Source organism: Pyrus communis, chromosome 11, assembly GCF_963583255.1.
Source record: "Pyrus communis chromosome 11, drPyrComm1.1, whole genome shotgun sequence".
Lineage (NCBI taxonomy): Eukaryota > Viridiplantae > Streptophyta > Magnoliopsida > Rosales > Rosaceae > Pyrus > Pyrus communis.
Window position 1 is genome coordinate 17,951,090 of NC_084813.1, and position 16,705 is coordinate 17,967,794.

The following is a 16,705-nucleotide window of genomic DNA, read 5'->3' on the forward strand; positions in this document are numbered from 1 at the left end:
TAGGAGAGACTACTATTCCATCGAAGAATTAAATCAAATCATAAAAATAAAGAGATGGTTTGTTATAGGAGAGTGTTTGATAAAAATAAAAAGCATAAAAAACGTGCCCCAAATATTGGCTAGGCATTTGGCCACGTGAGAAATTCTTTCACTCTCTTTATATCTCTATCCTTCACTCTCTTTCTCCCTCTTAATTTTCTCTACCTCTCTCTCACACTTGCTATATTACGACATTGCGTCTAGGTAGCGGCCTTTTGTCTTTTCAGATTGCATTCCAAAAATGAAAAGTACTGTATTGCAATTCATGAGTGGTGGAATTTGCAGGGTTTGTTTTGCTTTGTTGATGCAATTGACTCGTAATCCTATTTACTTGCACGTTAGGTGGAGACAAAAGCTCAAAATTGAGATATTTTGTTAATGGATAATCATCATCTCTTTTAATTGAATGTGGTCTCATATTATTACGAATTTGACGCCTTACTCTTAAATGAAAATTTTATTTTTACATTTGACGCGGTTTAATCATATTTAACACGTCTTTGTTAGAAACAAGTTTAATTATTGCAATCAACAAAAATATCTTTTGATATGTTTCTCTCAAATCCAAAAACAGGGTTTGTTTGGATGGGGAATTTAGTGGGTTCCAAGGGATTTTGTTTCGTGTTGAGTTAATAGGTTGTGCATGAAATTGCCAGGTCTAATTTCGAGATTAGTGCTTTAGCTAGAAACACTTTGAAGGGCGTAGTGAGAACCATTTTCTGTACACAAGTATAATAGATTGATTATATGAGTGATTGCTAGTATCTAGACTCACTTAAAATGTCGAATTTTGTTACAATACTTATAAGTACTCACTACTATCATTATTTGAACATCAAATATGTTGTAATGGCATTTACAGAACATATCCAATTAATGAATAGTGATAATACTAAATACTTGTGAATGTTGTAGGCCAGTCCTCAAATTCTCACATATAATAAGAAAATGGACATCGCTAAAGCAAGAGGAGAAACAAACAACATAGGCATGGATAAGTCTTGTTCCACAAACGCCCTTGTCATACAACTAGGCATGTATTGCAGCCCACATGCATGCAATTATCATGTACTTTCACTCACATTACATATTGTCATTCATCTAGCTAGTCAAGTCCTCCTTTCTCAAAAGGAGAAGTTGTTTTCATAATTAACTTAAGGCACGTGGAAATTGTCCCTCAAATGGCACGTGCTTAAATTTTTACAAATGCATGAGAGCCGAAAGCCAATCATGTGTAAATGGGACTTGCAAGTCTTATGAGATGGTGCCGCTTTGCTTGGTTTTTTACTGGTTTTGTAAAGCAAATGAGAATGATGCTTTTATAACTACTATTCTAAAAATCTCCGCCTAATGTTGTTTAAGTTCCACTTAGCTTCGTCTGGGTTTCGCCTAGACGTTAGACAACTATCCATTGTTCTGATTAATTTCTAGGCATTTGAAGATTAAGAAAGGGAGTCTAGAACTGCTTAGGCATCTGCTTGGGCGCCCGTCTAGCCTACCTTGACCCGCATAAGCACCCACTTTGCATTTTATTTTTTGAATAAAATGTAAAAGACTTGTTAAATACTTAAATGAACACTCATTATATGCTTGCTTGTTCCCCATGTGCTCAATATGTTTATTTTAAAATATGTGTATCTTAGTATAATTATGTATCTTTTAAGTACAAATAGACACTTATTTATATGATATATAATAAATTTACTTAAGTCCAACTAGCTGCCTAGGCTTTAGACCCTAGCCAACTACCCGAATAAGACCTAACATCTTTTAGAACCTTTTTCATAACAACACCCAAAGGACTTTGTAGGGAACGACATATATTTGTAATTTGTGTGTTTAGGTTGTGTGAAAAATGTGATATTTCCTCTATATGTTGTAAAACTTTGTAGTATATTTAAAGGAGGTGGTGCACTTTGGTATATTATGTCACACCATTTATGCACATGCCATGTTTTATTGCTATTACTGGATCTCAACTGTTCCTAACTATTTGGTTCCTTGTTACATTTGGATTATATCTAACTCCAATATCTTGGTGCCATCATGTTACCAGAAAATACTTGGGATTGTGTGATTAGACCATAATTAGGTTTGATTGTGACAAGATTAGGTCAAAGTTGAATATATATGACTAAGTTAAACTAGTTAATAAGTGGAAAGAATCTCACACGTTGAAGCAAAACTTGAAAGTACGTATATTATTATATATAGCTATCTTAAGGGGTGGGCAATGGGCGGGGTCAGTCCGGGTTGGGCCTAAACCTGTTGGTTGACCCAACAAGCTCGGGTAGTGATTTTTAGCACCCACTAGCAAAGAATAGCCCACACGATGCTGCGGGATTGAAAATCGTACAAAATTTTTGCAATCAGTATTAACCTTAACATTAAGCAGTTGTAAATTCACAAATACCAAACACATGCTTAATTTAAACACAAATGTATAATTTCAGATTGAGATACACTTCCTCACACATCCCAGTTTATAAAATGATTATATGAATTTTAGACTATTAGACAAAATTGCAAGCATGTTGGTTGATTGTGTGAAATGGGACTTAAAACTAATAAATAAAATTATTAAAAAATTAATAAAAAATAAAAAGAATAAGGAAACAAAAATCAAACCAAAATCAATATTAGGATTTCTATTCAGGTTGAACCCATGTCTACATAAGCTTATTTGATGATTTGAAAGTTCAAGCAAAGTTAATGGTAGAGTCCAGAAACAAAGAACCCTTCCAACTGGGGGCGGTTGTTGCATTCTGTGACTGCTTCATACCCTTTTCTGCATTATTGCCAAATTCAGTAAAATAACCAATAAACCCTAATAATTTACATATTAGCTCCATTGAATCAAATCAAATGCAAACAGAAAACACAAAATCAAGAACAATCCAGAAAAGCCATCCAAAAAATCAAATCACACTGCAAAACAGTTGAACAAAAGCAGGAGAGTAAGAGTAAAACCTTTCAAAGCATTTGAAACTAAAATTTGTTAAAAATATATTCAACTGATTGAAATATTATACAATACTAAAGTTCACAGAGTAATTGCAACAAATCCTTGTACGTTATTGAGAAATATGTATAGCTTAGCCTCAAATAACACAAAAATAAAAATGAAAATGGCAAGAAACAATAGTACAGTGCTCAAACACACAAAAGTAATTACTTGCAAAAAAATACTGGAATTTTATGAAAATCTTCCTTCAAATACAGAGGACCCATACAATCTTTTGCACACTCAACCAGCCTCCCATCAAACAAAATTCATACTAATAACAGCAAAATAATAATAATAAAAAATAAAAACCAAAAAATAAAAATCTGTTTCCAAAATATGAAGAACAATATGATGATTTAGTGCAGCAACCAATTCCTCGATTCGGATGCAAAATTTTAATCACTCTTATCTGTTTTCCATTGTTTTGAGAGTCTTAAACTCAATTGAGATTACACAGAAAATATAACTAAAGTCCCAACGTTCTCAGAAAACTACAACTATTTTTACAAAAAGGCAGACAACCGAAATCAAAAACCGGAATACGTGAGAATTGAAATGTTAAAAACAACACATACCCATTTCAAAGACCAAAATCCTACAAAGACAAACAATCCCAGGATCAGTATATTAGCACTCCGTGCTTTGCACCAAAATCAGAAAATTAGAAAAATAGAATTAATTTGATAGCATTATACTTAAAACCCTCAAATTTCCAGTCAAAAAGGAAAATTAATACCTCTACAAAAAATAATCAGGAGATAAAAACTCAAATCCTAGAAAATAAAATCAACAAAACAAATCATATAAAATGCGACATTTTACTTAAAACCCTCAAATTTCCGACATTTTATTGTTCATTAACAGTGCAAAACAGTGTCTGCGATCTGGGTTTTAGTATATGTATAATTTCTAGCCGCTCAAACATGTAACCCAATCCACCCAACCCATTGTTATGCGAGTTGGGTTGGGTAGGTTTTTCGGTTTGGGCTTCGTGCCATTTTTTAATAACAATTTTATTATTCTTTTTAAACAAACATTAAAAGGATTCAACCGATTATTCAGAACTCTTGAATCCAAATTTCCTCAACAAAAAATGAACTTGAAACTTGAAATCTCAAATAGTTAGATATTATACTTAAAATCCATGTTCCAAACTTCAACCATAAAAGAAAATCAACTTAACAATTCCATACTAATAAAATTCAAAAGTTAAACATGAACTAACTTATCAAGCCCAAAATTATAATAAAATTCAAAACTTTAGATAGTGGCAGTGTCCATGAGCTTTGAGCAGCAAATTTTGATGACCCTAAGCAACATGAGATGACATCTACTAATTTATTCCCAAAGTGAAGGTCCAAAGCATTCAAGAGGAGTTGCAAGCTTACAATGGATTAAAAACATTCATTAAATCCGTAAACTGATAACACAAAAGCATTGGAATTTGAATAGAAGATTAGATTTGAATAGTTCATAGAAATTGCAAAGTACTTTAACTCAACCATGTATTAATCAATGGTATTCATTTTAGATGTGGAAGCAACTAAAAGCTCTACAAAACGTATACAAATGAAAATAAAACAAGTCAGAAAGTATTTACTTGAAAAATGAAAGCCAAATACAAGTACAAATAGTTTATTACCTGATATGATCTACTTGTGGAGTTCCATCTCATTAATGGATGATGATTCAACTTCTGAAGAGATAGGAGATGACTTTAATTAGTTTTGTGTGCAAATCAGTGCCTCTACCATCTTAGGAGTCAGGGAACTCCTATAATCATCAAGAATACGCCCTCCAGTGCTCAAGGTAGATTCAGATGCCACTGTGGAAACTAGTATTGCAAACACATCCATTGCAATCTTAGCTAAAATTGGATATTTTTCCCAGTGGACCTTCCACTATTTCAAGCAATTAAATTGCTTATGCATTGGATTCTTAGGAGGTTCCAATAAGAACCTATCCACCTCACTTCTTAACTCACCACTATTTCTCTGTTTTCTTATCTTCAAAAAATGAGACAACCTTTCATCTTCAATAGAACTACCATCAGCAATTTGCGTTGGTCCACTACTACTAGATGAACCAATATTCGAAGCTTGGGGAGCTTGTTCATTAGACTTCAAATAAAAGTCATAAAGATGCAGTAACACATCTTTAACACCTTTGGTCAACTTAATCACTTTATTTGCACTATATACAAAACTGAAGAAAAATGAAACATAATCCAATTAAAATCTTGGAACAAGCACCATTGAAATAATTAGCAGTTTATCAACATTTCTCACATAACCCCAATATTTTTCATACTCGAGTTTCATACTAATAGCCATTTTTTGCAATAAATGATCTCCACTACTACCAAGAACTATTAGTTCTTGTTGTATTGAACACATCTCATGAAATGCAGTATTAAAAGTCACAGTTAAAGATCCACTGAACTTGAGTGTCACATCATAAAATGTTTTCAGAAACCTAACAAAAACTTATGCATTATCCCAATCATCAGTTGTAGGAGGAATCAACCCTTTTTTTTTAATCACCATCTATAAAGTAAGTAACAAAATGTCCATCATCTTCCTCCAACCTTTCAAATGCTTTTTGGAACTTAAGGGTATCAACCAACATTAAATAGGTGGAATTCCACCTTGTTGGTACATCTAAAACCACAAGACCCTTAGACTCTATTTTCACACGATCCACACACTCCTTAATTTTTTTTTAGCCTTGAGGGCAATGACCTCACATACCTGACAGCAGATCGAATTCTCAATATAGACTCATGCAATTCTTTTAACCCCTCAGACACAATTAGATTCACAATATGAGCACTACATCGTAAATGCATGTACACACCATCAAGAACAAGCACATCAGTTTTCCAATTTCTCAGTTTCCTTTTCGCATACTTAACAACTTGATCATTTGCTAAAGCATTATCAAAAGTGATAGTGAACACATTTTCTATTCCCCATTCAATTAGTTTCCCAATTGTTTCCCCTTTGTGATTAGGTACAAGACAAAAATTCAATATGCGCTTGTGTAATTTCCAATCACAATCAACAAAAAAAAGCAGTTAAAACCATATAACTAATGTTTTGTTCAGACGTCCAACAATAAGTGGTAAGGCAAACTCTTTGTGCATTTATGGTCAACACATTTTTCAAAAGCCTCCTCTCATCCAAATACAATTGAAACACATCTCTCGCAATAGTTCTGCGTGAGAGTGGAGTAAATTTTGGGGAACTAATACCACAGAAAAGCTTAAACCCTTCCTTCTCAACAAAGCTAAAGGGTAGCTCGTCAAGAACTATCATCTTGGTTAACCCAACCCTACAAGCTTCCTTACTAAAGCCAATTGCTATAAGGCTCCTATTACCATCTTTCTCCCCAAAGCTAAGGATTTTTTGTTTTTTGTCCTCAACCCATGAGGATACCTTTTATACTAATTAGACAAATGGTTCCACAAACAAGAGGTCCCACACTTCTTCGTATCACTAGTATAATTCTTCTTATAGTAGTTGCAAGTAGCTCTAGGGTCATTGGGATCAAAAGATTCACCACCACCAACTTTGGTGAAGTGATCTGACACAGTGGACATTTTCCTACTTGCTTTTTTCTTCTTACCATTATCCACAAGTGGGGGAGGTGGCACTGATGAAGCATCAGCGTTGGTCAAAGTTTGAGAACTTACTTTTCCAGTAGCTTCACTCAATTTGACAAAAGAAAATACAATATGAATGTCAAATAAATAAATAGAAAACAAATAAAAAAAAAACAAAGAAAAAAAAACACTCTAACATGCATATAATCCGAATGTATAGTATTGATTCAATACATTAGTATTAGTCTATTAGATATCAAAAAAATTTGGAAATTACCAAAAGCGATATATAATACATGAATTCACAACTATAAATGAATTTACACTTATAAACATTCTGCAAATTTCACATTTGAAATTTCATTCAATAGTAATCAATATACTGTTAATTTAAATTTAACAAAGCATCATTATAATTAGATAAAATCAACCAAAAAAAAAAAAAAGAAAAGAAAAAACAAAGCCTTCTTCCCGTTCTGAAATATGCATCAATAGGATCCCAAAAAGGGGGCAAGAGAAAAACAAGCGTAATAAGAACACAAAGAGAAGCAGCCAATACCGCTTCCTATATGAAAAAGATTTCAAAAGCACAAATTAGGAGGACATAAAGAGTTTGAATTGTTTTTTCTTTTTGCTGACTAAGAAAATTTACAATCCTAACTACTTAAATAGATAGCAACATAGAAAGGCATAGTCTAATATTCCAATTAATTTATTATCAATACTCAAATTAAAACTCACCAAAAGTTAAGTAGCAGCTTTCACCACAAGTTCCCAAAGAGGCCATAGAGAATAATCAGGGGTAAATTTGATTATTGCATGATTTCTAATTTCTTGATTTCTGAAATTGTCTGAGACCATCTCTAATCCTTGGAATAAAACCTAAAATTTTTAGCCTAGAAAATTTAGGTTTTTACCAAGAAACAATTTTTTTGCTCCAACCATTTTATCCTAAAATTTTAGCCTCAGATTATTAAAGAATGAATTTAGGTTAAATTTTAATTAACTTTAAAAAAAAAAAATTTACGTAGACTATCCTAAATTAATTTTATGAACATTTTAACTTAAAAATATTTAAATTCCGATAAATATTGAAAAACCACTAAACCGACACTATGAAACTCATTAAACACTATGAAAGAATATGAAACACAAATGTTTTTGTAAGATGGTAGAAAGAAAAATTGGAAGAATTGTAGGAGAAAAGTGAATTTTGTGTGGATGTTTGAACAAATACGTAGGTATTTGTAGAGTTTTTTTAGTAAAGTTTGAGTTAAATATTTTTTTTTAAATTATTTTAGCCGTTGAATTTAAATTGGAGTTTTTAAATCTTTTTCTAATATTGGATTTGATCATATTAAATCTCAACTGTTAGATTCAATAAATTTATAAATATAAAATTAAAAAAAATTAAAGTTGAATTTGGGCCGTTGGATTAGTCAACGGTCCAAAGATCCAAACTGTTGGATTAAATCAAAGAGTTGTTAGGCTCTCAATTCTCGCTGACAAGCCTTTCTATTTTGTAGACATGCCGATGTGCATGGGACCCAGCATCTCTGGTTTGGAAAAGTTGGGGGTGTGAGATTCAAACAGGCACGTCAAATCCCATGCAGGTGGCCTCTACTTGGTGCATTTAGTTGCACCAGTGGGATTAAAACCTAGTATTTGGCTCAATTTTGAGTTTTAATCCAAAATCAAATTTTAGGCCAAAGGTTAGAGTGAAATGTGGTGGGTTTAGAAGCCAAATTTTGAGATTACTCCAAGGGTTGGAGTTAGTCTGAGGGTTTGGCGGAAGGAGGAGTGAAATTGGGTATAAGGGTTTGATGAAAGGAGGATATTCCAAAATTGAGAGGAAATCACATAAATTGGAAGAGGATCCTCTCCTGAGCATAGAATATGGATCCTCCTGACCACAAAATCTGGACCGTTTAATTTTAATTTAACGGTTGCAATTATTATAACTTTTTAGGAGACCCTCATCCTGAGCTTAGGAGAGGATCCTCTTCCGCATAAATTAGCTAACATATATCTATATTTAGGTGCCCAAATTTCGACGGGTTTGTAATATTGCAACCCATGTAATAGTGGCTATGGATCGGGTGGCCGAGTTTAAACCCAGAAATTATTTTTTTGGGCTTTTAACCGACCCAACCCAATTAATGTTGGATGGGTTTGTCGGTTGACCCGCACAAATGCCCACCCCTAATCTTAAGGATCTAACTTGAGGTTGTTTTAGTCATATGTTGACATCTAACCTAGCTATGTGATTAGACATGTGACTTTATGTCGATCACTAGGTTTTGTGACAAAAATAATGAAATGATGGAAAATACTTAATTTGCACAATATTGTCGAAGTCCAATGTGATTAATTAGCCAAAGGTTCAAGTCTCACTCAACTTCGCCATTTGAGCTAACCCAAGCGACAACTTAATTATAACTCAATGCCTACCCTCGCTCTTTTGGCTTATGCAATGATAATATACCGAGTTATCTACACGAGTAATGCTATAGAGACAAAATTTGTAAATTAAATTTTGTAAATCAAATGCTGTGAATAGTGATGATTGAATTATTACTTAATTGTTGATTAACGTGCTTATTTCTTATTGGTGCACATTATTTGGTTGACAAATTTGGTTAAAAAATTTGGTCTCCTAAACATTACTCTATCTACAAATGTTGTGCTAAAATGCGTAGAAAATAGGGGCGTCATGAGCGAAAGCTTTCAAGCCTTTAAAATTATGAGTAACATACGAATTGTTGTGTTCCCATGGTCACTTGAATTGAGAAATATATAGCAAGTGAGCGCCTCTACAAATGAAGGGAAGTACAAAATTTCTTAGGGTAGGGTTAGTGGGACTTGGTCAAAATGTTTGTTTTATGTTTTAGCAGACTGTTAGGCCGAAATAGCATTGACTTAAGGGTTGGTTTGGTATTGCTGTGCTTTGAAAAAAAGCTGCTTCTGCTGTGCTGTGAGAATAAGCAGCTGTGAAATAAAGCAGCAGAGTGTTTGATAAACTTTTTTGTAAAAATACTTTTGAAAAGAAAAAAACAGTATTATAGTGTTTGGTAAACTTTTATGTAAAACAGATGTGAAAAAAAAAATGGTTGTTCAAAGCTAGGTTTTGCAGCTTCTTGTTTTTGGCTTTTTTTTTCACCCAAAACTGTGAAAAAATGCTGAAACTGAATGTTTACCAAACACAAAAATAACTCCCAACTTTTTTTTATACCAACTTTTTTTTAAAATTACCTCGATACCAAACCAAACCTAAGACTGTTCTGCAGTTGATACTCTTTTAGTTGTGTTGAAAAGCTTGTTGGTTGAAGCCGTCAGAAAAAGCTTGTTGGGTTTGATTGGCAGGCCAAGGGTCTGCTTTTCATTTTGGATACTAGTTGTGTTCATCTTTAGGAGAATGAATCAGTCTTCTACTTTGAAAAAAATATATAAAATTTTTATAAACGAAACAATATATGTTCTTGAGATTCATTTGAAGATCATGTCTGCAAAAATTATTCGAATTAGAGTTTGTTTAGTCATCTAAATATATCAAATACATGAACGATTTATCATAAATATATCAAATACATGGATGGTTTATCATGAATATACTACTTGATATCTACACCGTTAATTTATTTGATACATTTAGATAACTATGATTATAATGAAAAATAAAAAGATGGAGAAATAAAAGTCCGCTTCAAAATACTTCTTTTACAGTACTTCTGCTCAAATGTATTTTGAGTAAAATCACTTCTATTAGGGCTAAATAGCCAAAATGGCCCTAAGATTTGCATAACTCATAACTTTGGTCCTCGAGATTGAAAATCAATAGAAATGGTCTCTGAGGTTGTCCACCATCTATCATTTTGGTCATTTTGTTAAAAATTCTTTGGCAATTTTCAAAGTTTCGTAACTCAATCGTTTCTTAATCAGATTCAACCCATAATATCTCAAAATGAAGACAGGAAAGTGTAGAATAAGATTATACCTATTTAGAAGCCCAATGGTTGCCGGAGATGGTCGGAAAATAGATTCAAAGGTGACTGGTCCGCCGAAAAAATCGGAAAACTCATCGGAAACTGGGTAAACTTTAAATGTTCATAACTTCTTCAATAATCAACGAAATCAAGTGATTCAAAAACGAAAATCATACTTCTCGATGATACAAAGAGAATGGTATCTTTTTCGATGGCTAACTTGTCGTGGTTTGGGGTAAAAACAGCTTGAAAGTGGCTAAATTGAAAATGGTTAGCCACTTTCGAGCCGTTTTCTGGTCAAACCACGGTGAATTATCAGTGAAGAAAGGTACCATTCTCTTCATCTCGTCGAGAAATATGATTTTTGTTTTTGAATCACTCAATTTCGTTCAGTATTGAAGAAGTTATGAATGTTGATATGAATGTTTAAAGTTAACCCAGTTTCCAACTATTGAGCTTCCAAATGGTATAATCTTGTTCTATACTTTTCTATCTTCATTTTTATATATTATGGGTCGAATTTGGTTAAGAAATGATTAAGTTACGAAGCTTTGAAAATTACCAAAGAGTTTTTAACCGAATGATCAAAATGATGGATCGTGGCCAATCTCAGTGACCATTTCTATTGATTTTCATTCTCAGGGACCAAAGTGATGAGTTATGCAAATCTTAGGGATTATTTTCGCTATTAACGTATCAATAATTTTAACAAAATTACAAGTGTTTTTTAGGTAACCCAAAAGCTTTTCTATGTTCCTAATTATTATTTTTTTACCAAATATCGTCAGAAGCACTTCTAATAATCTAAAGCCGTTTTTAGTTTTGAAAACACATTCTCCAAATGGCCTGAAATTTACTGTAAGGTCCGGGATAGAATTGAACTTTAATCTTTTCTTGATAAGAGATAATTTCGAACTTTCATTATCAAGTATCTTATTAATATTCTCAACAAGCTTTTTGATAATCACGAATTCTGTGAAGATTCGAACCAGCTGGCCTTGTCATCTTGTCATGTAATTTTAGCAAAGAAACTCTAGTTTACAAGGCTTTTTTTCCTTCTTTTTCTAAAAATAATTTTGATTGCTTATGCCCGTTCTTTCTTCATGTTTTTACTTGCTACTCCATTTATATTGGACATGTATGTAATGACAGTTTAGTCTTCGTAAAATTTGGGTACCGATTCTCATCAATTTGGACGTTCTTCGTCTACTTGTCTCAAAGGTTAAAAATTTGAGTATGACAATTTGATTAGGTGGATGGTCAGTTACAGTTTTAAAAGAAACAAGTCTTATTGTATTTGAATATCATTTATGTTTACTTAGGTATAACTTCTGAAACACATTTTCACCTTTTGTGAGAGTTATATGAATAGTGAATTTGATCAAACTACTCTATTCAAGTTTGTATCCTCAAACGTCGACTCTTTCAAATTGTTGGTTGATAATTTATTTTTGTGTTCAGACATGCCTGACCCTGATATTCTCCAAACACCATAATAGGTACATGTTGACCGACACCCGAAGGTGACGAAGCCATATTAGGATGCTTGAGAACTAGAAACAAATAATCGACATAAATAAAACTTGTAAATTAATTATAATGAATATGCAATTGTGGATCGTGTTCAGATCATATAACTAAAATGAGACACTAAAAAGGAATAATATAAATTGAATGAACAAAGATATGGGTCCTACACCGAGAGAACTTGAAGATGCCGATGCGAGAGTGCCTTGATGTCGGGATTGTACGCCTCGAATCTAATTCCTGAGGGGGCAGAAAACAAAACATCAATGGACCAAGTTGATATATAAGTAGTAATAAAACAGTTAATCTTTAACGTACTAACCCCTAGGTTTAGAAAACTCGTATATCATAATAAGTAATAGATTTTTTCCATCCTAATTTGTCATAAAACCTTTCATAAAATATATATCGTATGTAGGGTACTTAGTAGTAGTAGTATAAGGCATATTAATGAACCTTCATTAATGTTTAAGTATCATGTGGGTGCTAATTGTGCAGATGAGAGTTGTTTCATAAATGGATTTTTAGACCAGGTTATAGATTGGATTCCAGGAATGAAAATTATCCGTTTAAGGGATCTCCCAAATAACTTTTTAACAACAGATCCCAATGATGAAATTTTCACTGGCGTCCTTGAAGTAATTGGTCAAGTTCATGAAGCCTCAGCTGTCGTTGTACATACTTTTGATGCATTGGAGCCAGATGTTTTGGATGCTGTCGTCTATGTCTCCGCCTGTATACGCCATTTGCCCTCTCCAATTACTTCTCAATCAGATACCACAACACCCTTTGAAGTCCTTGGGATACAGTCTATGGAGAGAAGAAACTGAGTGCCTCAGGTGGCTTAATGATAAGGCGCCAAACTCAGTTGTTTAGGTGAATTTCGGCAGTATAACGGTAATGACACCGGAACAACTTGTGGAGTTCGGTTGGGGTGTTGCAAATAGCAAGCTTACTTTCTTTTGGGTAATTAGGCCTGACTTGGTCATTGGTGAATCGGCAATTTTACCACCTGAGTTTGTGGATGAAACCAAGGGAAGAAGTCTAATAGCAGGTTGGTGCCCACAAGGGCAAGTGCTTAACCACCCATCAGTTGGAGGATTTTTAACACATAGCTGTTGGAATTCAATGATAGAGAGTGTGTCAGCAGGCATGCCTATGTTATGTTGGCCATTCTGTGCTGATTAGCAAACAAACTACCACTATAGTTGAAAAGAATGGGGCATTGGTATGGAGATTGATAATAAAGTGAAGAGAGATGAACTGGAGAAGCTTGTTAGATAACTAATGGAGGGAGAGAAGGGGGAAGAAAATGAAGAATAAGGCCATGCAGTGGAAGACATTGGCAGAAGAAGCCACTGGTTCACATGGTTCTTCATCCACAAACTTAGAGAATTTAGTGAATCAAATTCAATTAAGAAAAAGCTAGACGTTTTGTATAAGAAGCTATTTGTCTTTTTTTTTTTTTTTTTTTTTTTTTTTCTTTTTTGTCAAAGGAGATATATGTTTATCTTGCTGCCATCTTCAATTTTGTTCAGATATAAGTTTTATTTATCTTATGTACCAATATTTGTTTTGTGTGGGTCACTTGACAAGAGATGTAGACACACGAAAATGTACACCCAAAATTTTTTTCTTCTATGGTTTAAGAATATCTAAAGTTAACTACTAAAAGATACAAGGAAGTATTTTATTTATCAAAGAAAATCTCGATCATATGACAACCACTTATAACATCTCTAGCGGGCCTTCAATTGCAAGGGCAATTGGGTTCAATTACCTTTGGATCCAAAAATGGGATGCAGTTGGGCAAAAATTAGCAACCCTCGCAACAATTGCATGGGTTGCGCCTTTTCAATCAGCAGTAGGGTGAGGGAGGGCCCCACCCATGTGATAGTCAGCCCAGCCCACCCATGGTCCTCTTAATCAGCAGATCGTTGGATTTTCAATGATCTTTTCATTTGAACCGTTAGATTTCCAAAGTTAAAAGAAATTGAACCCACGGTCTTCTTCTTCTGCTGGGTTGTAGATTTGGTTTTTTTTTTTTTTTTTTTTTTTTTTTTTTTTTTTGTGTCTTCTTCTTCTTTTTCTGGGTTGCAAATATGGAATGCGGCGCAGGGGGAAGGCAAGTGGGTCGCCCGGGGGGGGGGGAGTGGGGGTGTGGACGAATTGGGTTTGGGCTGCTGTTTTTGTTTTCTTCTCCTTCTTCTTCTGGGTTGCAGATTTGGTTTTTCTGCTTCTTCTTCTTCTTCTTCTTCTTCTTCTGGGTTGGGGCCCCACCGGGGGGGGAGGATGGTTTTTTTTTTTTTTTAATTAATTATTTTAATATTTTTTAATGACACGTGGCTTCCAATCATTGTCCACATGGGCGCCACGCCATCATTTAACAGGAGAACTAACAGTTTGACTAACGGTTGTATGAGACTGTCCCAAAATTAACAATTTAGGTATGACTTTGGGATGAAAAAAACTTAATGTACTAAATATTGAAAACCATGAAACATGAGGGTAGTAAACAGAGTTTAACCCTTTTTATTTGTTCTTTTAATTTGGCTTTGTCTTCATCTTGTTAATTTAAAGGAAAACTAATGAAAAGAGTTTGAAAACTTTGAGTTTTAACGATAAAGAAAAAATAAGGGATAAAATAAATAGTACAAGAATTGACTTTTTAGTTTAAAAATATGGTTTTTTGTTAACCTAAACATGTATCGAAAGCCCGTTAAAGTTCCCTTAATTTAATTGGCACTACCAAAGTTATTGTACATCCGACCGTTACTTTTTGTAAGTTTGCACCCTAGACTTCAATTGCTTGCCGGTTCCATAAAAAACACTTGCTTGACCTCGTCAACAATAGTACTCCACCAGTGACTTTTATTGTTTCAGATGGTTTGGCATTCACAAACCACTGCAGCTTAACTTGGCATTCCCATCACTCTTCTTACTTTTCCAGCAAGCAGCTCTATGGACTCTATGAAATATCCTGCTTTGGTGGAAAGAGGACTTGCACCACTCAAAGATAAAGAATTGGTTGGGGACTTGCAAATAGCAAGGTTTCTTTCTTCTGGGTAATTAGGCCTGACTTGGTGGTTGGTAAATCAGCATTTTGCCACCCGAGTTTGTGGATGAAACTAAGGGAATAAGTCTAGTAGCGAGTTGTAATAACGGATGTACAAGTGTTGAGTGTTGATTGGTTAGGATATAATGTAGAGGAGTGCCACATAGGCAAATCAGTTAGATTGATTGGTTAGGATATAAGGTAGAGGAGTGCCACTTAGGCAAATCAATTAGAGGAGTGTTATAAAAGCTACTGTAAAAACGTTTACTCTTCCAATGTTCAATTGAGATTTTCCTTCATTTTCCGCTGCTATCTTCTTTCTCTCTAACAATCTTTCTTTCTCATACTTCTTGGATTCTTTGAGTTTCTGGTTTGATTTTCTGGTGTTATCATGGTATCAAGAGCCTGTGATCGTGCGTGGGTGTGTGCTCGTCGAAGTCAGTAATGGAAGCGTGATGATCTGCGAATCTGTCTGTTTGGAGTATTTTTCTTGGCGATTTGGGGTTGCAATCAGGGCAAAGCAGGAATTTCAGGTGCTGTGTAGTGTTTCTTTGTTGTTTTTCGTTCTCCTCAAATGGTTGTGTGGTTGATTCTGGTGATTTTCTTTTAGTAGTTTGTGTTGTTTGATTTGCGAAGATGAAGTTGTAGAGGCCAATGCCATTGTTATATTAGTTGATTGAGCGCTGGGTAGTTGAAAAGGCCAATGCCATTACTTTGTGCTAAGAATGAGTCTAAAGGCCAATGCCATTGATTCAAGAAAGTTGAGTTTGTCACGGTCTAGGTCAAGAAAATTGTTGTGTTTGTCTGAGATTTCTTCAAGAATTGTTAAATTGTTGAGTCTTGAACTATATTTGGTATGGCTCCCTCTGTGAAAATTGAGGGATTGTTGGGCATGCTCACTATTCGTCTTGGTGAGCATAATTACACCAAATGGTCATTTCAATTCAGGTCTGTGTTAAAGGGGTACAAACTGTTTGATCATTTCGATGGTTCAGCTTCTTGTCCGTCGAAGTTTGTGGTTAATGCAGAAAGTGGGGTTACAAAAGAATTGATAGATGCTTTTCAAGATTGGGAGACCACGGATTTATCTTTGTTGAGTCTGTTGATTGCAACGTTGACTGATGGTGCAATAGAGTATGTTATCGGGTGTAAGACTGCTGCTGAAGCTTGGACAAATCTTGAGGAAAGGTTTGCATCAGTGTCTAGGACAGGTATTAATCACTTGAAAACAGAATTACATACAGTTCAAAAAGGTGGGGATTCAATGGATAAATATCTGTTACGAATCAAGACAATCAGGGATCAATTGATGGCTGCAGGGGAATATGTATCAGATAATGATGTGATGATTGCTGCTCTTGCTGGGCTACCTCGAGAGTTTGCAACTATTAGGACGATTATACTTGCGAGGGATTCTAATGTCACTATGAAGGAGTTTAGGGCACTGTTAATTGGTGCTGAACGGGAGAATGATGTGGTTATGAATTCAT

At 34.3% G+C, this 16,705-nt stretch overlaps 1 pseudogene; it reads left to right on the plus strand.

Moving 5' to 3' along the window:
* The first annotated feature begins 12,624 nt into the window (after nt 1–12,624).
* Nucleotides 12,625–13,589, plus strand: LOC137709113 (7-deoxyloganetin glucosyltransferase-like; annotated as a pseudogene).
* The last annotated feature ends 3,116 nt before the right edge of the window (nt 13,590–16,705 follow it).